General features: G+C 45.1%; 1 protein-coding gene across 1 annotated transcript in view; it reads right to left on the reverse strand.

Annotated features, from left to right (window-relative positions):
• The window catches only part of SPTB (spectrin beta, erythrocytic), a 141755-nt gene extending 121194 nt beyond the window's left edge, over nucleotides 1-20561 (reverse strand). Inside the window, exon 1 of the mRNA XM_013978290.2 lies at nucleotides 20350-20561. The gene's annotated coding sequence lies outside the window, so the exon portion shown is untranslated. The remainder of the gene's footprint in view (nucleotides 1-20349) is intronic.

Here is a 21262-nt window from a genome sequence, read left to right on the forward strand (position 1 = left end):
TATGCAGCAGCTACATCATATGTCCCACAACAGAGAACATGAGAAATGAGAAGGTACAGAGCCTGGCTCAGGATAATGGGAGACAGGCACCCTTAGTCCACCAGTGTGTTGGCGCTGAATGCAGTGACCTCAGAGCCTCATAGAAGTGTGGGATGCCACCGGCTGACCCACCATGGCGCCCTGTGGGTAGAAGTGCTTGGCAACATTCATGAGCTCACACTTCATCCATGTCAGGGCACAGGGAGGACTGGGCTGGTCGGCCTTCCTACCACTCAGTGCTTTCCAGCCTCCCAGAGACTTCCCACCATCCACCAATCCTTTCTCAGCCCAACTTCCTTTCCAAGGGCTTCTCACCTTCTCAGCCCCCAAATCCTGTCCCCCACATCCAAATCTTTCTCAAACAAATCCTTTTTCTATCAAGTTCTCAAAAAAGCAGTCAGCATTCACTGCTTTCTTCTCCTCACCATGGCTTCGCTCTAATTCCTGATAGTTGAGTTGGACCCTCCACTAAAACTACACTCTTGAGGGTCACTTGAGCCTCTCACAGGCCCCCATCTTTTCCTCTCATCCCTCTCCTGCCTTAGACACTCTTAACCATCCTTTTCTCGAAGCTGAATTTCTGTGGCTTTGGATTCCCTTGGTTCCTTGTCCTCAGTATGTTGTTGCATCGCAACCATATTCTCCAGAATCCTCTTCCTCGGCCCACCCCTTAAATGTGGGCATCACCCAAAGTTAAAGTCTGGTCTCTTCCCTCACGTGATCTTCTCCCCTTTCTGTGCCAACTGAGGGCTGTCAGATGAACACCCCAGGCCCCCAATTTCACTGCAGCAGCAGCTCCCCCAAAACATATTGATGGTGCTTCCTACTCAACATGTCATCTGAACTCTTTCTTTGCACCTCGTCCCCACCCTCAGAGCTGCTTCTTCTTTTAAGACTTAAATCTCAGTCAATTTGCAAAGCCAACATTCCAGATACCTGAGCTAGAAAACACTAAGTCATAGTCAACAGCTCCGCCTCCATCCCAGCACTTCAGTGCCATTGAATTTTAAGGACCTCCAAAAATGCTCTTAAGGCTTGAAAAAAATTATTTGGTGCCAAAGTATAAAACAAGATTGTAAAATCAAAATTAAGAATAATTTAAACATCCCTTCAAATAAATTTATAAATATAGAACTACCATATGATCCAGCAATCCCACTACTGGGCATATATCTGGACGAAACTGCAATTCAAAAAGATACACGCACCTGTATGTTCACAGTAGCACTATTCGCAATAGCCAAGACACAGAAAAAACATAAATGGCCATCCACAGATGAATGGATGAAGAAGCTACGGTACATACACACAAGGAATACTTCTCAGCCATAAAAAAGAATGAAATAATGCCATTTGCAGCAACATGGATGCAAACTAGAGATTCTCATACTAAGCGAAATAAGTCAGAAAGAGAAAGACAAATATCATATGATATCACTTATATGTGGAATCTAAAATTTGGCACAAATGAACCTAACCACAGAATAGAAACAGACTCAGACATGAAAAACAGACTTGTGGTTGCCAGGGGCGGGGGATGGGGCCGGTGTGGGAGGGAGTAGGATGGACTGGGAGTTTGGGGTTAGTAGATGCAAACTATTACATTTAGAATGGGTAAGCAATGAGGTCCTACTGTATAGCAGAGGGAACTGTGTCCAATCTCTTGGGATAAAACAAGATAGATGCTGATAAGAGCAAAAGAATGTGTGTATGTGTATACATATATACACAAACACATGACTGGGTCACTTTTTGCTCTACAGCAGAAATTGACAGAACATTGTAATCAACCATACCTTTTTTTTTTTTTTCCCTGTCTTTTTAAGGCTGTACTCGCAGCATATGGAGGTTCTCAGGCTCAGGGTCAAATTGGAGCTGTAGTCACTGGCCTATATCACAGCCACAGCAATGCCCAGATCTGCCAGAACGCCAGATCCTTAACCCAGTGAGCGAGACCAGGGATTGAACCTTTGTCCTCATGGATACCAGTCAGATTCGTTTCCACTGAGCCATGGCGGGAACTCCAATAAATCAACTATAATTTTAAAAATTATATTTAATACAGGATACTGGTAAACTTTCATACGTTTGGTGCTTTATGTAGCAGGCTCTACAAAGATCCACAATGGGTCCGACCTTACACAGAAAGTCCAGATATTTGACTTCACAGGGTCTCTTGGGTTTACCTCCTCCCTTCCATTCCCATTGTTCTGGTTCAGACTCTCTTGAGCTCTTTGTTACATTTCTGCAGGTCTTCTTTGTTTGCTTTTTAGGGTCACGCTTGTGGCATATGGAAGTCTCCAGCTAGGGGTCAAATCAGATGGGCAGCTGCTGGCCTTCACCACAGCCACAGCAACACCAGATCTGAGCCACATCTGTGACCTACACCACAGCTCTCGGCAACAGTGGATCCTTAACCCACTGAGCAAGGCCAGTGACTGAGCCAGCATCCTCAGAGATACTAGTCAGGTTCTTAACCCACTGAGACACAATGGGAACTCCTCTGCAGGGGGTCTTAAAACACAACTGATAAACATCACTCCCTCTTCAAAAATGTGGATAGTGCCCCCAGGACCTGCAATGTAAACAAGCTCTTTACGTGGCATTCAAGGCTGCTTCAATCTAGCCCTATCTTACCTCTTATCCCCTCTGTTACATCCTCCCACTCCTCCTCTGCTGCAGCCACACCAGACTCCAATGTTCCCTGTACCCCCTCTTGCCCCATGGAATGCCCTCCCCCTGACTCCCACTGGAAAACTGGCCCTTGTCTCAAGGATCAGTTCATATGGTTGCACCTCAGGGAAGACTGCCTTCCCAGGGTCCCTGGCCCAGTCTTAGTTTCCTGAGACCCTGGAGCAATTTGTGATACACTCAGACCCCCATGAGTCCTTCCACTGCCAAACCATACGCTTCCCAAGAGCAGAAACCATGTCCCAGTCAATCACCTCTGTGTTTCCACCCAGTCTCACACATGACAGACAGTAATGTGCCCTGAAGTACAGACCCCCCCCACCCCTGTGTCCCCCCACATTATTGATGGTGTGTGCAGAGGACCCTTAATGAGGTCTATACCAACTAAATTTGGTAGCTATGAGAAATGCTGAGCTTCAAACCCACCTTAACCATTCTTCCTAGGTTTTGAATGGTGAAAAAGAGCATAGGCTTTGGAGTCAAGCCGAACTGGGTTCAAATCTCAAGCCTGCACTGAATTGATTATGTGACCTTAAGCAAAGTTGGCTTGACTGGCCTCAACCTCCTCCATCAGTAAAATAGGAATTATATTTAACTCAGTGGACCATTGTGAGAATTAAATGAGTTAGGACATTTAAAGTCCTGAGCCTGGCACCTGGCATGTGACTGGGGCCTGTAAGTAAGTGGTAGCAGGAAACAGAAGCAAGGCCTCAGATTTCCCCAACCATCTGACCTTCTCAGAAGTTGCTCCCCTCCCTAGATGCTCATATAAAATAAAGATTCTTCTATCAGCAACACGAATTCAAGATTCAAATTCCATGGTGCTGCTTGTATATGTCAAAGTCATCATGGAGAACTAGAAGGAGCATAAGATATACTCTATGGCTGCTAAGAATGAAAGAGGTCAATCTAATAATTTCCTGATATAGAAAGATACCCAAAGTGTTTCATCATTAAGTGAAAAGGGCAAGTTACAGTATAGTGTGGAAAATAACAACATACATAAATATGTCAGTACATATACATACATAGACACGCAAACACACACCTATATCTATGTATACATCCATTTGCGCCTAGAAAACCTCCGAGGGATATATGAGAAATTGTTGATAGTGGTTATCTCTAGGAATAGGTCTAGGAGTGCCATTTACACTCTTCTGTACTGTTTGAATTATTTTTATCATCATATGTGTTTATAATTTTAATTTTTTAATTTTTTTATTTTTCTGCTTTGCAGGGTCACACCCTCGGCATACGGAAGCTCCCAGGCTAGGGGTCCAATCAGAGCTATAGCCACCAGCCTACACCACAGCCACAGCAACACAAGATCCGAGCCACATCTGTGACCTACACCACAGCTCATGGCAATGGCAGATCCTTAACCCACTGAGTGAGGTCAGGCATCGAACACACAACCTCATGGTTCCCAGTCAGATTCGTTTCCACTGCGCCATGATGGGAACCCCTATGCTATAATTTTTTAAAACCAGTTTTTAAAAACAGTAGGAGAAGGAGGAGGAAAAGGAGAGGGAGAGACAGGGAGAGAGGTAAGGCTAGGCCATGGATCAAGAGAGCTGGGTTCACTAGGAGTCCTGCAACCTCAGGCAAATCACGTCCCCTCTGCACATCTCTGCTGAAATAGGGGAGTTGAACTAAATGCTCTTCGGAGATTTCCAGGTCATCAGATGATGTCTGCAAGGTGCTCTGAGAGTACCTTTTATCCACAGAACATCTCTAAGTTGTTTTGATGCTTTAAGCATCAGGTTTTCAAAAAGGAAAATACATACACTATTTCACTTTGACCTCCTTCACATTTCAATGAGAAAGCGTTCCTGCCATTTCACAGGCAGAGAAACCAAGTATAGACTGTGATGATTACTTGCCAACCAAATACACTGCTCACCAGACTGCTGTTTGCAAAGAATTACGACGCCAGGAGTTTCTTAGCTCCCAGTTCGTTCTGAGCTCTTCGGCAGAGGAGGCACAAGGCTTATGCAAAAGAAGCTGAAGGCACTCCTGGCTGGTGGAAAGAGGGTGAGATGTAAAGCAACTTCCCCCTGGGTCAGGGCATAAACAAGGCTCACTCCTAGCACATTTAGGAAGTAGGTATTGAACCCTTGGGATCAACTCCACATCCCTCCCCCACCTGGACTGAAAGCTTCACCTTGAAGATGCATTTCACTGCAGTCATTTTCTGAGCGTTTTCTGGGTCAGAAGCAGTGAGAGCAGCTAAACCGAGGCTGCTGATGGAGTTGCTACACCGAGGGCAGGGTACTGAGTTACCTGCTCTCCCACTCACCCACCAGCTCACCCATCAACCTGCAGGTCAGGTATTTTTCCAGTCTCTGGGCAAAGCAACTTCACACAGCTCTGAAGACAAGTGACCTTGTTTCTGCTCACAGGGTGGGTCCCTGCCTTGCAAAGGGTACCTACTCCTACCCTAGAGCATTTGCTTTGGTTCTAACCCTATATCTCAACTCTCCATTCTTCTGGTAACTTTCCACCGTGAGGGATCCTCCTGGTTCAGGCTTTAAGTTCATTGTCTGGGCATCAAGATTTCCCAGCAATTGCAGAAAGTACGAAAGAATGTGCTTGCAAAGAAAGGAAGAGCCCAATCCACCGACCTCACTAGCAGTAGCCTCGATTTTAAGTGGGAAAACCAAGACCAGAGGACAGCTAACATCCTACAAAGTAAATCGCCCCTGAAAATAAAATTAAAAGCTGTGTTTAAAAAAAAAAAAAAAAGGAGTTCCCATCGTGGCGCAGTGGTTAACGAATCCGACTAGGAACCATGAGGTTGCGGGTTTGGTCCCTGCCCTTGCTCAGTGGGTTAATGATCCAGCGTTGCTGTGAGCTGTGGTGTAAGTTGCAGACGCGGCTCGGATCCCACGTTGCTGTGGCTCTGGCGTAGGCCGGCGGCTACAGCTCGATTCGACCCCCAGCCTGGGAACCTCCATATGCCGTGGGAGCGGCCCAAAGAAATAGCAAAAAGACAAAAAAAAAAAAAAAAAAAGCTGTGTTTACTGAGAAAGCATGCTGGTGTTCCCACTGAGGCACAATAGGATGGGTGGCATCTCTGCAGTGCTAGGACGCAGGTTCAATCTCCAGCCTGGCAGAGGGGGTTAAGGGCATTGCCACAGCTGCAGCATAGGTCACAACTGTGGTTCACATTTGATCCCTGGTCTGGGAACTCCAGATGCTTCAGGGAAGTAAAAAAAAAAAAAAAAAAAAAAAAAATCCAAAAGCATGCAATCAGACCACTAAGCAGTAGTCAGCATGCTGGTAAGTTTGCTGTGGTACCTAGTGATCCTTGAGAGGGGATAGTGGCCACTGGCATCTGTGGCATTCTATTGAGACCTTCTAAAAGTATTAGTTGACTCCACACTCACTGTCACATCTGGGTCAAGTTTGCTGACTGCTTCCTTGGCCTCTTTATGCCCCTCAGGACTCACTGGGGCCATCAGCTGTCTTGCGGAGTCCCTTCCTTTGTCTCCCTACTCAGGTCCCTTCATGAGACTTAGCTTTGTCCTCTGCCCCCTCTTGATCCTGGGGCACATCTTTCCAAGGCCTTTTGAAGGCCTTTCATCTTTCGGTTCATCTCAGAACCCCTCCACATGTTTATAAAGGCCTAGCAGCCCCACTCACCGCCTTTGGAAGCTAAAACGCAGCTCCAATGAACCACTGGGCCCAGAATGCAGCCAAAGAAGAGAGCGGCTGGATTGCAGTGGGAGTGTGTCCATGACAGAGAGTTTTGTTGAAAGAAACAAAACATTCTCAAAGGCCTGAGCAAGCAGTATGCTGGGGAGTCCAACCACGGGTAAAACTCACTCTCTGTCCGGGTAAGGCAGAAAGGAGGCAGCACCAACCAAATAATAACTACCTTGTCATCCTTGACAAGGTAGTTTCTACTCTGACATGCCTTAAAGGACAAATAAAGTTAAATGCACCCAGGGAAAATGCACTCTATACAGGAATTTGGTGGGGGCGGGGGGTTCTGAATGTTTTTAACTTTTTTGCTATGATAAAGCCAATCTTGTGTATATTGGTCTGAGACACCCACTCAGAGGGCTTTTCATAGCTGTATTCTGAGGGTCAGCCTCAAACATCCACTGAAAAATGAGGTGGGAGTGACTGTATTCTTGTTGAATAACTAAATTTTTCTAGCAATGGACATATTGCTGATGTAAGTTAAAAGTCAGCTGTTACACTGGAGAACAACTGGGGAACACGGAGGTGGGAAGATAGCCCCCTTAGGTCTAAAGCATTCCTCCTTACTTCCCCCTCCACCCCATCAACAGTGAGGGTCTTCATTAACCACTCTTCTTTTTAAAGTTTTTGGCCCTGCCCACAGCACGTGCAAGTTCCTGGGCCAAGGATAGAATCTGCACCACAGCTGTAACCAGAGTCACAACAGTGACAATGCTGGATCCTTAACCCCCTGAACCACCGCATTAGCCCCTCTTCATCATCTTCTATAGGTAAAATCAGGGGGATTATTTACAGTGTAGAATATTCTTCAAACTTCCCCTATCACCCAATTCAACCAGCATTTCTTGAGCACTGCACACAAGGCAGACGCCATGTCAAGCACCTGCATCCCCATGGACACCAAGACGAATGTCCCTTCTTCAAGGAACGCATAATCTGGAGGAGAATCACAGCTGTAAGTGACCAATCAGTACAGTGTGAAAAGTGACAGGGCAAGGAGAGGAGAGGTGTCTTCCTGGGTTAGGGAAGAAGGAAAGCATCAAAGGGTAATGTTTGAGCACGGCCTTAAGGGATATTTGTGTGAGAGTTCATGGCTGAGGAAAGGGAAAAACATACTCCAGGCCAAGAAAACAAGAGAAGCAAAATCATGGAGGCATGAAAATGTACCCCACGTTTAAATAGTCATAAGCACCCAATGTGGGGGTATATAGAGAGGGAATGAAGCCCAGAAAGGAGGTTGGAACAGGTTGGTTGTTAAGGTCCCTGGCTGCCTGTTTAAACTTTATTTGGGGGCAACAGGGTGCCATTAAAGGTTTTAAAGCAGGTGAATGACTCAGTCAGACCCAAAAATAATTCTGAGATCAGGGTATAAGATGGGTCAGAAGGATAGAGGCTGAAGGACAATTATTTAAACATAAGATAAGAATAGGGACAGTGGAAATTGAAAGGAAGGAACTAACTTGAAATTTTTAGAGGAAAAATGAATAGGAGCTGGCAGCCAACAGGATGTGGAAGTGTGACAAGAAGAAAAACCAAAAAAGCTGCTGAGTTTCTTACCTGGGAGGATGGTGACAACAAAAACCTAGCTATGAAAACAGATCTGGGGGGTGAAGAAGGGGCCAAGAGGTCCTATTGCTACCTGGTGAGTTTGAGACCTCTTGATACAACCAAATGAAGACCATCAGCAGACAGTGATAAAGCCGACCTGGAACCAAGAGAGGAGATGGGGACTAGAGACAATGGTTTAGATGCATTGGCAACGCCAACAATTAAAAACTAGTAGAGAGGAAGGAACAAAAAGAGAAGAAAGGCACAATGGAAAGTAAGCTGCAAGGAGAAAAAGGAAGATCAAGGAAAGGCATAGTTTCAAAGCGAGAATGCTTGACAGTCAACTATTGCAGAGAATCTGTGACTTGGGTCTAGAAGGAGGCCATCACGTTTGACCTCAGACCCCCATTTAGATACTAAAGCAGCTTTAGTATCACAGTAGGGAGAGCTGCCTTATGACAGTGAGGATATTGTGCAGTACTAATTAGCATCTTCATCCTCAGATGTCAAAGGACTATGTCGGAAGTAGGATTCAGAACATTAATTATTAAGAGCTAATCAGGGGATTCAAGTCTAATAGGTTAAATCATTGAAAACATAAAGAAACATATAAAGGTATACAACTAATTGCCTAACTTCAGACCATTCAAGATGTAGGATAAGAGAAAAAAATTAACTCTTAAAATTAAGAGCCTTGGAATATTGATGTCCACCCAAATATGGTGGCACAGTGAATCCAAGCAAGCACTCTACAATATACACACAAGGGTTCAAGTCCAGCTTTGATCTTCTAGGTGTGTAATCTTGGGTAATTAAACTTCTCTAAGCCAAGTTTTTTCATCTAACTAGGATAGTGATAAAATAACAGATACATACAAAAACTCTCAGTATAGTGTGTAGCACATAATAAATGTTGATATTATTATAACTATGCAATTATTATAATAGTTTCATTATTCTTTAATTTTGTAATACATAACTATTTTTGAGCCATTCCCCTCCACGTGCCAAGCATGGCTCTAGGTGCTGGGAATATTAAAAAAAAAAAAAAAAAAAAGGAGTAAGACCCAGTTCTCCATCGCAAGAAGCATACCCTAAAGATGTAGAAGGCAACTTGACAATTACAAAAAAGATAATCCTTTCTGCAACAAAGGAATGAGAAAAGTGCTCAAAGACATGCAGGAGAAAACACCTGATGCTACCAGAGGGCCTGGGAGGGAGAGAAGCCACTAGGCAAGGCTATGAAGACGAGGCAACACTCAGGCATTAATAAGGAAATCTGCAAAGAAATTTTAAGATAATGATAAATATCAAGGTGCCACTAACACACACACACACACACACACACACACACACCCCTTGAAAAAAATGTCAGCGAAAGAAGGTTCTTTGCCCAAGGGCAAACAGCAAGAGAAAAGGAGCTGGAAGCAACCCAGACTCTTGTCATCCAGCTCAAGGAGATATTTTGGCTGCAACAATCATCACGTAATATTTACACCCTTCCCACCTGAGTGTGGGCTCTATGTTATACAAAGCAAATTAAACATGTCCTGCCTGTCCTCTAAAACTCTGCTGTTTAAAGATAGGTAACTCAAACATGTAGAAAAATTCAAGAACTTTGATGATAAACTATCCTCTCACAATAGTGTTCTCAAAGCAACAATTTTCAAGTTCAGTTTTGGTCTCAAAGGTGAAAATATTAATAGATTTTTTGGCTCTGCCCTTTGAAAAAATAACAGGGAGAAATATTAAAATTGCATGGTTTGATTTTTCAAAAAGTTAAAAGTAGAATGATCCAGCAATATGCTGGATTGTACTTCTGAGCACATACCTAAAAGAAGTGAAAGCAGGGCATCAAAGAGATTTTTGTACACAGCAGCATCATTCACCACAGCCAGGAGTGGGAGCAACCAAGGGTCTATCAATGCATGAATGGATAAACAAAATGTGAAAAACACATACAATGGAATATTATTCAGCCTTTACAAAGAAGGAAATTCTGACACATGCTACAACATAGGTGAACTTTGAAAATAGCACGCTAAGTGAAATAAGCAAGTCATGGCATTCCCTGGTGGCACACTGAGTTAAGGATCTGGTGTTGTCATGGGTTCTGCTGTGGCATGGATTCCATCCCTGGCCAGGAAACTCCCACATGCCATGGGCGTGGCCAAAAATAAAAAATACAGGAGTCCCTGCTGTGACACCAGTAGGTTAAGAATCCAACTGCAAGAGTTCTGTCATGGCACAGCGGAAACGAATCTGACTAGGAACCATGAGGTTGCAGGTTTGATCCCTGGCCTCGCTCAGTGGGTTAAGGATCTGGAGTTGCCATGAACTGTGGTGCTGGTCGAAGATGTGGCTTGGATCTGGCATTTTGCTGTGACTGTGGTGTAGGCTGGCAGCTGTAGCTCCGATTAGACCCTTAGCCTGGGAACCTCCATATGCCACGGGTGCGGCCCTAAAAAGAAAAAAAAAAAAAAAAAAACAGAATCTGACTGCAGCAGCTCAGGTGGACGCAGAGGTGTGAGTTCAATCCTAGCCAGGGACAGTGGGTTGAAGGATCCAGCATTGCCACAGCTGCCGCAGCTGTGGCTCAGATTCAGTCCTGGCCCAGGAACTTCCATATGCCTCATTGCCGTAAAATAAAAATAAAATAAAAAATAAACAAAAAATAGAGAAAAGCCAGTCAGAAAAGAACAAATATGATAGGGTCCCACTTATCTGAGGTAGCTCGAGTGGTCAAATACAGAGAGAAAATAAAGTGGTGGTTGCCAGCTCTGCGGGTGGAGGGAGTTGGTGTCTAATGGGTGCAGAGTTTGAGTTTGGGAAATGAAAAAAGTTCTGGACATGGACGGTGATGATAGATACACAACAATATACAAGCGCCTATGCCACTGACCTGATACTTAAAAGGCTTAAAATGGTAACTCATGTTATATATACTTACCATCATGTCAAACAATTTTTAAAAATTGAATGGTTGCCATGCTTATTGAATATGTGTTCCTCATCATTTAGGGGCAAATAAAGACACCTTATCTCTGACATTCAGCTACAATGCCATCTCAAGAGGGGAAGAGAGACTAAGACCAGGCACATTAGAAAGTTCTTTATCTAAAGGAGCAGCGTCCAAGTGAACATTCCCTGGGAATGGACACCTTGGCAACCCACTGAGAAGGTGGCTTTGTGGGCAGCCGTCATCTCACAAGTTTTAATTAATATAATTCCCCATGAACTAGCATCACCCCATTAGGGAATGACTGGCAAAGTGCACATTCCAAAAATTACTGATTGAACTTCTAAGTCCTTCTTACCTTGGGTAGGCTTTATGTAAGACCCATGAGTATAATTCATAAATCAGTGCTTGCTCTTAAGACACAGGGAACAGATTCGTGGTTACCAAGGGGGAGGGATAAACTGGGAATTTGGGATTAGCAGATGCAAGCTATTATATATAGAATGGATAAAAACACAAAGTGCTACTGTATAGCACAGGGAACTATATTCAATATCCTGTAATAAACCATAATGGAAAGGAATAGGAAAAAGAATACATATATGTATAACTGAATCACTTTTCCACACAGCAGAAATTAACACAACATTGTAAATCAACCACACTTCAATAAAAAAGGTACAAACTTTCAGTTATAAATAAAATAAATACTAAAGGTATAATGTACATGACAAATATAATTAATACTGCTGCATGTTATATATGAAAGTGGTTAAAGAGAGTATATCCTGAGTTCTCACAAGGAAAAAAACTTTTTTCGATTTCTTTACTTTTGTGTCTATATGATAGGTGTCCACTAAATTTATTTGGATAATCATTTCATGATGTATGTAAGTCGTATCATTATGCTCTACATCTTAAATGTATATAGTGCTGTAAGTCAAATATATCTCAATAAAAACTGGAGGGAAAAAAGAGCTGTCTAGATGAACAAATAATAAAGGACAAAAGAGTTAAATAGCAATAAAACAAGTCTATGATTATGTTCAAGTAAGCAGTATGTGTTAACTAGCACTTTAGCAAACTTGGAGAAGGGAGAGATTTCTGGGGGCTGGAGTGTTCCAGGAAGATTGATGGAAACCACTCTGGAAGAAATGTTCAGGATTCAGTAAGCAGAAGCAGATCAACCCTGTTCAAGCAGTGGGTTTGTGATGGGAAGTCGTAAGATATGAGAGTGGAAAGAAATAGCTGCCCGATTGCAATGGCTCTTAAAAAGTAACCTTCTGTTTGGATGTCCACCTCTACCCAGAGAGAGGAACCCATTGTGGAGATTTCTGAGACGGGGCAGTGTCTGATGAATATGGCGGTCCCATGTAAGGTGGCTTTGGAGAGGGAGACCCTTAAGAAGAAAGCTCAACTCCAGGCCACTGATGATATACCTGGGGCCCACCAAGTTACAAAAAATGAAACCAAGCACATGCGTTTGCTAGGTTAAAGTTATGACTTTAAAATGGGTAGGGCCATATGCATATAGAAGCAATGAATTTTTCTTGAAGGCTACATGGGAAACTTATTTTTTGACATCGGTAACTTTGTTAGGAGTAGGACTAGAGGAAGGGAAGGCAGACTTTTACCTGCCATTGTACACCCTTGTACAATGTGGATACACTTCTCAACCATGGCACACATTCATTTTATAACTTTAAAATTCTTTTTAATATGACAACCAGACAGTGTTAAAAAAAAAAAAAGGACTCTTAACCAACAAATTCAAAACAGTTCTAATTATAAAGTGAAATGGCTCTCAATCTTGTTTGTACCATATCTTAAGCTCTTTCACATATAGTGGAGATGTTGTGAGAATGACCGAAAAGCAATAGTACAAAGCACAGAGAACTAACTGCACATCTGAGGCTTCACTTCAAAACAAACAGATGAGTCACCCATAATAAAACACCTCCTTTTTGGTTTATGTAAATGAAAAGTCTTGCCTGAGTCTATTCCAAATCAACTCCTCAATGAAAACAAAAATCAAAAATAATAGCCCACAGTACGTTTCACAAGACATATCCCCATCGCAGTAAATGGCTTTTTCATTCTTCTGGTAGCTCAGACCAGAAGCTTGACTTATTCTTTTTCTCTCACCTTCCCTAGGCAAGTTCCATCAACTCTACCTCAAAGATCTATCAAGAAGCCAGATGCATCTCACCACCCCCCACCCCATCCCCCTGGTCCACCATCTCTAACCTGAACCACTTAGAGCAGCTTTCATTCCACTCCCTGCTTTCACTCTTGTTCCCTACAAACAATCTCCCATAGGACAGCCAGAAAGATCCTCCTAAAACACCAATCTGAACAAGTCACTCCCCTGCCCACAACTTCCAGTAACTTCCTATCACAAGAATAAAAGCCAAAGGCCTTGCCTGGCTGCAAAGCCTGCATGATCCGATCCAGTTTCCTCCCCAGCGTCACATCCTGTGCCTCCCCTGGCTCCCTCCACTCCAGTCACACTGGCCTCCTGCTCCCTCTCAGGACAGGGCAGCAATCCCACCTCCAGACCTTCCCACTCCGCCTGAATCTTTTCCCCGAAACATCCCTTTCCCCTCTCTCGCTTTCACGTGGGTCCCTACTCAAGTGAAAACTCATAAGAGACACCTTTCCTGACCACCCTACATCAATCAGTAGAACCACTTCCCTCTATTTTTTCTTTATATCACCTGAAATTATTATATGCATCTGTTGTTTGTTATTGTTTAGTACTTGTCTCACCCAACTAGCGTCATGTGCTTCATGATGTCAGACTTTCTTTGCCATCTTCACTGCTATGTCCCTGAGCCTAGAACATGTCTGGCAAAGAACTGAAAGCTCAATAAATATTTGTTGAAGACTGAAGTAAGCACAAATCAAGGGACCCAAGATCACTGGATAAAAAGAAGTTTGTGTTTTGTTGTTTTTCCTGGTCTTTTTGCCTTTTCTAGGGCTGCTCCAGTGGCAAATGGAGGTTCCCAGGCTAGGGGTCTGATCGGAGCTGTAGCCACCGCCCTACACCAGAGCCACAGCAACTCGGGATCCAAGTCGAGTCTGCAACCTACACCACAGCTCACGGCAACACAGGATCCTTAACCCACTGAGCAAGGACAGGGATCGAACCCGCAACCTCATGGTTCCTAGTTGGATTCATTAACCACTAAGCCACGATGGGAACTCCAATAAAAAGAAAATTTTCAAACCCCAAATAAGGCATCTAGACAATAGCGCCAGGTAAATTTGGAACAAGAGAACAAAAGTCATAACGTTAATTGACGGGCATATAAATTCATCACTTACCTACAGCATTCTGAGAATTCACATGTATGCTTGACATTAATTCATACTTCGCAACATCACCTGTTTGCACACTGGAGGGCCAATCTTAAGGTTTTGTGGCTAAGGAGTAAATATTGTAACAATTTTCCTCCTTCCTTTCTCCAGAACCAATGACTGTGGAATGAAAAGTTCTGAAGAAAGCAGGCAATCACTGTCTCAACCTGAAGGCCCCGACTGTTCAATTATTCCACTGAGAAGATCTGGACAAAGCCCCAGGCTTGGAACTAGGAAATTGGGTCGAAGTCAAGTTCTCCACAAACTGAGGGACTGTGGGCAAATCATTGTATGTTTCCGATCCTGTTTCCTTGACCATAAAGCAGGAAGGATGACATCTTCCCTGTTTTTTCTCACGGTCATTGTAGATTAAAATGAGATGATGCATTTACGAAGGGCTCCTAAAAACTAAGTCCACCATACGTCGTGTGTGATCGTCATCTTGCACCGGCTGACCTCAGGTCACATTCCCTTCACTGCCACGGGTGAGATTTGTCTAAACAAAGATCTGATTGGATCCCTCCCCTGCTCAAAACAATTACTGCTTTCAACTTAAACCCCCAATGGCTCAAACTTCTTCACCAACGAAACCCAAACCATTTTTAGGGCCATATTTCCAGCCTATTCCTGGACTATGGCCTACACTCTTCATCCCCTAATCAAATGCTCTATTGCATGTCTCTGCCAGGCTACATGCCTAGGGCTCTACGCCTGCCTATCTTTCCTTCTCCCATCAGGGAAAGCCCAGACACTCCCCAGCCTGAATAAGATCCTTCTTCCTGAGCTTTTTCTCAGGTGCCCTATTGAATCACTTTGTTTGAAGTCCTTTCCCCCACCAGAACTGGGTCTTCATTAGTTCACTTTTTGTGTCCTCAGTTTAACAGGGCAATGCATACAGTAGGCAGCCAATGTTTGTTCTTTCTGAATATTTCTTAAATGGCTCTCTCAGCCCCTCCAGCTCTAACTCTCTAGGACTTGGAGTCAGTATTATGAAAGGTCTTTTCTTACTCTTCCACCCCTGAGGAAATATTCTGGAAGGTAAAGCTGACTGAATACTCAGGGGGGTTTCTGAAAACAGGCAGGAATTGAGCAGAGGGACAGATTGAGGCTAGGGGGCCTCTTTCTCATCCTTGTGAATTAAGATGTGCTTCATTTTATTTGAGGTGCTATGAATTCTCAAGTGAGACACACCCATATTTAAGTCTGGTACAAAAGGAAATGATTTTCAACTTATTCATTTTCAGGATTATCCTAGTTTCTCCTTTTCATGATGGAGGAAACTCCTGAAGTGATTATAATTCAAAGTAATTATTGTTCTTGAGCTGTCAAGGTACCCCGTTATTCTTTTCATAGATATCCTGGATGATCTAAGCCCAGTTCAATGAAAAATCTTTTTTTTTTTTCTACCCTTGTATCTTTTGGGCTGCTAAATTTATGGCATTCAAAGGAAAGGAAAAAAGTAAGCCCCACTTTTGCCCCCACTGCTAACATGATATATATCTGGGTTTTAATTGCCCTTGTAATTATACCCTTGGCCAGGTCTGCACAGGCATAATGCAGAAATTAAACATTATGGCAAAGCCTAAAAAGGCATCACTGAAGTAGGAAGACCCGACAGCTTTGTAATACTTCCAGCCACTAGGAGAAGGAAAGGTAAAGATGAAAAGGAGATCTGGGAATGTCAGTAAACTAGCTAGCAATCCAGAGGAAGCATTTTCTGTCTATGGCCATCTCTAAGACTGTGTGAACTATAGGGCTGGGAAGCCCCTGGTGGTTTGATATTCAGCTAAGGCTGGAAGAAGGTGGATTGCTCAGCTGTGAATTAAGAAATAAGCACAGCAACAAAGGAAAACATACTATGACATTTTCTAAATATTTACCAAGGGGAGTTGACAATACAGTGAGTGGAGCCAGATCTGACAGTGAATTCTCCTGCCTCCTACACCTTTCCATGGATCACCATCTCCATCTCTAAAACCAGGCGACCTTCACCTCTGGGGCTGTCAGAGGAAAAACTGCCTCTCTGCGACAAACCCAGGAAATGCTACGTGATGATGCTGGCACAGAGGCCACTGCATTCACTCTTCCTCCCTTGATTTCTTATCTAAAGTAGAGGAGTAACCAAAGAGCTATCTGTAAAAAAACTGTCAATATGAACTACTTTTAGGATAAAATACGTCTTTCCACAGTAATTTTCAGCTAGTCATATTCATATGATTTCAGAACCCAGTATCCATAAACTTCCATGCCAGTCCTCATTACAAAATCAACTTTCTCATTAGCCCACACAGCACAGTAATTTTCACTCTTGATCCTCCTAAATCAATTGATAAATGTTAATCTGCAGGTCAAGTTTATTAAAAAAAAATTATGGGAGTTCCCATGATGGGGCAGTGGAAACGAATTCGACCAGGAACCATGAGGTTGCAGGTTCAATCCCTGGCATTGCTCAGTAGGTTAAGGATCTGGCGTTGCCATGAGCTGTGGTATAGGTCGCAGACGAGGCTCGGATCCTGCATTGTTGTGGCTGTGGTGCAGGCTGGCAGCTATAGCTCCAATTGGACCCCTAGCCTGGGAAACTCCATATGCCACGGGTGCAGCCCTAAAAAGCAAAAAAAAAAAAAAAAAAAAGAAGAAGAAATGTGCTTTATATCACTTTAAACCTTCCACTGGTCATGTTTCCTATCAGAGAGTAGAATTTTGCATTTGATTTTGAAATTTGGAATAACATACTTCAAGAGCAATTTAGTGACTGGGTTTAGATTAAACAGGTTATCTCACAGTCCCAATAATTCCCTAAAGTCTTTTCCTTCTCCACTGCTCCAGAAATGCCGTGTAATTGTCTTAAAATCTGCACTGTCTCCAGATACCTATTATGCAAAAATGCATACATCTGTACACCTAACAGGCAATGGGAAATAGTGTAACAGTTTAGAGTTGAATGCTCATTAATGTCTTCTATCTCCAATACCTTTCTTCTTTTCTTTTCTTTTTTTAAATTTCACCAGGATGAAAGTATTGGATATTAAACTATATCTTTTCACAATCTTCCTCCAAGGAAAGAGAACTTCAGTGGTTTAATACTAGGCAGAACTTCAGGAAATAAACCCAAAATTGGCCTTGAGAGAGACACAGGAAAGAAATGGACTAGGAGGATAAGACACACACAAGACACATTCCATAGCTGCCCATAAATGACCAGGTAAATTACCGTCATGTCCCACCTTTAAGCAAGTGGCTACACAAATAGAAGGCTAGACTCAATGACCTCCAAGGTCCCCTCCCAACTCAACAGCAGTTGCCTCATGAATTTTTTATAGTCATCTTCCATCCTATCACGCTGTCCCCATGCATCATCAAGCCCTCCTGGCCACTTCCATGACTGAAAGGAAAATCTGTTTTCAAAAAATCCATGCTTTGACTACTGCCAAAATTACAGTTCTGTCCTTGAAACAATGACCTGAACATAATGGGCAAGGCTAAATATCTCTGAGCAAGTAAGTGTCCAATACCTTCTTCAGGCAACATTTTTAAAGCTTCTCTGATATAAGCAGAATTATTTCCCGAGTTCTTGAGTCAAAGACTGTGACGCTAATAGACAATCCTATAAACCACATCTTTCCAGCTTGCTTCTATATCCCCTGCCAACTGTCAAAACTTAAAAAGACAGTGGAACTCAACAGCTGAGTTTGATTCCTGGCCTCACCTATCATCAGCTGTGTAATGTAAGGCAAATTATTTAATCTCCTTGAACCTGGGTCCTCACTTTGTAAAGTACTGATACTATGAGCTGCCTTGCAGAGTTATTGTGACAATAGGATAAAATAAAGAAAACTCTGAGCTTTATTTCATTCCCTTATTCACTCAGCAAAGATTAACTGAGGGTCCGGTCCATCACCAGCCAGGCACTGAGCTAGGCACTGGTATGTTAAAGACAGGAAAAAACTAAAGCTATCACTATTTACCAAAAACAGCCCGTTTCCAGAATTGACACAGCCCTCCGATTTTGACTTAAGTTCAAGACTTTCATTCACAGCTAGTTTGCCCAAATAGTCATTTTTAGTTTGCCATATAGGATCTCCTGCCATGCCTTGACCTACCCCAAAGCTAATCATCTAGCAGGTGGTCTGCTAGAAGACTCTCCCCTTGAGAACACTTCGAAGCAGCAATAAGCAGAGCCTGGCTCTCAGCTGGGCAAGCCACTCAGGAAAACTTGATCTGCCTGGGCTCCAAGGCCCGTCCTAGATGCCTGGGAGGTTTGGGGTGCTTTCAATTCCATGAGTGGACCGAGTCTTCCGAGAATTTGAGATTAACAGGACTGGCTCATCCCCAATCATTGTGACTAGGTCACTGATAAAGCTAAGGGCAACAGCTAAAAGGGTCTAAGGGCCATTTTTCATAATGTAGGGCTTATGTCTTTCAGCTGTACTTTATTCTGGGGTTTGATAACATCCTGTATAAATGACCCACCTCTGAGAAGTCAGTTGGTTTCAAGGCTGATGGGCTCTTCTTCAACGTGAGCCTAATACTCCTTTTCCTAACTAGCTCACAGCCTCTGGGCAAATACAAGCTTAGCTGTTTGGGTGCTGAGCATTCAGGACTCTTAAACATCCTGCACTTACAAAAAAAAAAAAAAAAGTTTCTAAAGACATTCTGGAACCCAGGGCTCCTAGCAAAAAATTTAAAATCTGACGCTGAAATAGGAAATGACCTGCCCTAGGTCATAGGATCAGAAGGGTGGTCAAAGAGGGAATTCTAAAATAAAATTTGGTACCATCTGTGAGGCTAAGAAAAGGTTAGTGGATAGTATAGAAGTGCCTAAAATTTTTGATTTGCAGATTCCTCTCATTCAAGAGAAGCCTAAATCATGTTCCTTAGGAACTGAAGTATAGATGTGACTAACACAAAGCTATGGATTTTGCACCGCTGCCTCCTACCTGGAAGTGACAGCCTAGCTTCTCCTCACACAAGCTCTGGGTGCAAAAATACTGTCACTATATATCTCCCCCCCCCTCCTCCATCTGATGCATCTAAAATTAAAAACAAAACTGTGGCTTCTCTTCATTTTCCTTCAGCCAGTTAAGCGTGTTATTATTAACTCCTGGCGCTTGTAACTGCTCACTGAAAACAGTGGTTTGGATATTAATCGGCAGTAAATCAGGACCCTACCTGGGGCTGGTTGTCACGGAAACGGTACCCAAGCCCTTAGCTACTCTTGGAAGTCTGGGCGAGTTGGTGGGAGTTGGGGATTGTTTTAGTGCTCCTGTTATTCCTCCCACTTTCTGCTATTTCTCAAGACCAAGTTGTTGGAGAAAGAGGAACTGGTGAGGCGGGTGAGAGTAGAGTGGACTGTAGAAGCTTGGAAGAGTGTAACTCCTTGGGAGAGGAAGGGTGGGGGTCCTTGGGGGATGGCTTGGGACACCTCGATCTTTCCTTCTTGGGGCTGCATCTGTCCACTCTCCGCGTCGTTCCCAACTCCCGGGGACCGGGGTCCCTCTGATACCCTGCCCTCCCTGCCTGGGACCTGGGCTGCCCTGGGAGCGCGTAGACAAGTTCCCCAGAAGAGAATCTGAGTAGTCCCAGGGCTGACAAACCCGGCAGCCGGAGGCAGAGAGGGCGGCGCGGAGGTCGGAGAGGCTAGCGGCAGAACCCCCTTCCTCCCTGTGACGGGGTCCTGGAGGAGGCAGCCCGGGACAAGAACACGCACCACCCCCTCACCACCCTCCCAGCGCCCCCGGGCGATGCTCCAGCATCCGGCTCTCCAAAGCAAGCACCCAGCTCGCCAAGCGCCTCCAAAGCCCACGCGGATTCCCGCGCCCTGGGGCGATAGCTGCCGCAGATAGCTGCTCTACGCCTGGCACCCAGGGCTGGGCCCCCACCCAGTCCCCTGGGCCCCGCGCGTCACGCGCCCCCTGGGCCCAGCGCCTCCTCTGCGCTCGCGCCGCGCGCCCCAGCCTCGCGCCCCAGCCTCGCGCATCTGCACCCGCACCCAGCTCCCAGCTCCCAGCACCCTCCGGCGGCCAGGCCCTCCCGGGACTCACCTGAGCTGGGGCTGTAGCAGCGGCCACCCGTAGCCCGGGGGCAACAGCGGCGGCGGCGCAGGGGGAGGAGGGCAGCGTGGGGCTCCTGGCACAGCGGCCGCCGGGCGCCTGGTGCTGCCGAGCCGCGGACCCGCCCAGAGATATAAATAACATTATCTGAGGAGGGACATTCCTGCCGGGGGACATCGCTGCTGCCGGGACCAGATAGTCCCGCGGCGGGGGCGGGGAGGCGGGGCCGCAGCCTCCCGCAGCGCCAGGCCCAGCCCCCGCCTTCCCCACCCACTCCCGCACCTGCCAATCAGCCTCCGAGCCTGGGGCCACCTGCCCGGCCTCCGCCCGGCTCCGCAAGCTGGCCTCGCCTCCCAGAGGACTGTCCGAGACGCCAGAAGCCCCAGCGGCCCGCAGCGCCCCCATCGCCGCTCACCTCCCATAACCGCGCGCTATCCCGAGCCCCCTGAGGCAGCAAAGGGATTTGACTCTGCAGCTCCGGCCTAATTCCTGCGCCTAGAGCAGTGAGCCTGGCCACAAAAATGAGCCCTCCAGCCTTTCCCGCCCCGAGTCCCCACTGGATACAGTCAGGTCTTAAAAAGACATTAAAAGACATGCTTAGGCCGTAAGGTAGATGAAGCGGGCACCCCAGCAGTGCGCCCCCGCTGCGGCGCGTTTGGGGAGGGACAGATTGTTCCAGGGGGCTGGTGTGTTAGAAAGCGCACTCCGAGGCTGGCTTCTCCTGGCTGAGAGGGCAGGGGTAGGCTTTGGGCCCGAAGCCCCCCGCCCGCAGCCCGCGGGCTGGGTGTCTCCGTTTCTGTTTGCAAACCTGGTGTGGTCCAGCAGGACCCAGCAATGCTGGCGGGGCACAGCCCGCAATCCCACTGTTCGCTCGTTGCTTACTGGGGCTGTAATCAACAGGCAA

The sequence above is a fragment of the Sus scrofa genome, chromosome 7 (assembly GCF_000003025.6).
Source record: "Sus scrofa isolate TJ Tabasco breed Duroc chromosome 7, Sscrofa11.1, whole genome shotgun sequence".
In the NCBI taxonomy this organism is placed as follows: domain Eukaryota; kingdom Metazoa; phylum Chordata; class Mammalia; order Artiodactyla; family Suidae; genus Sus; species Sus scrofa.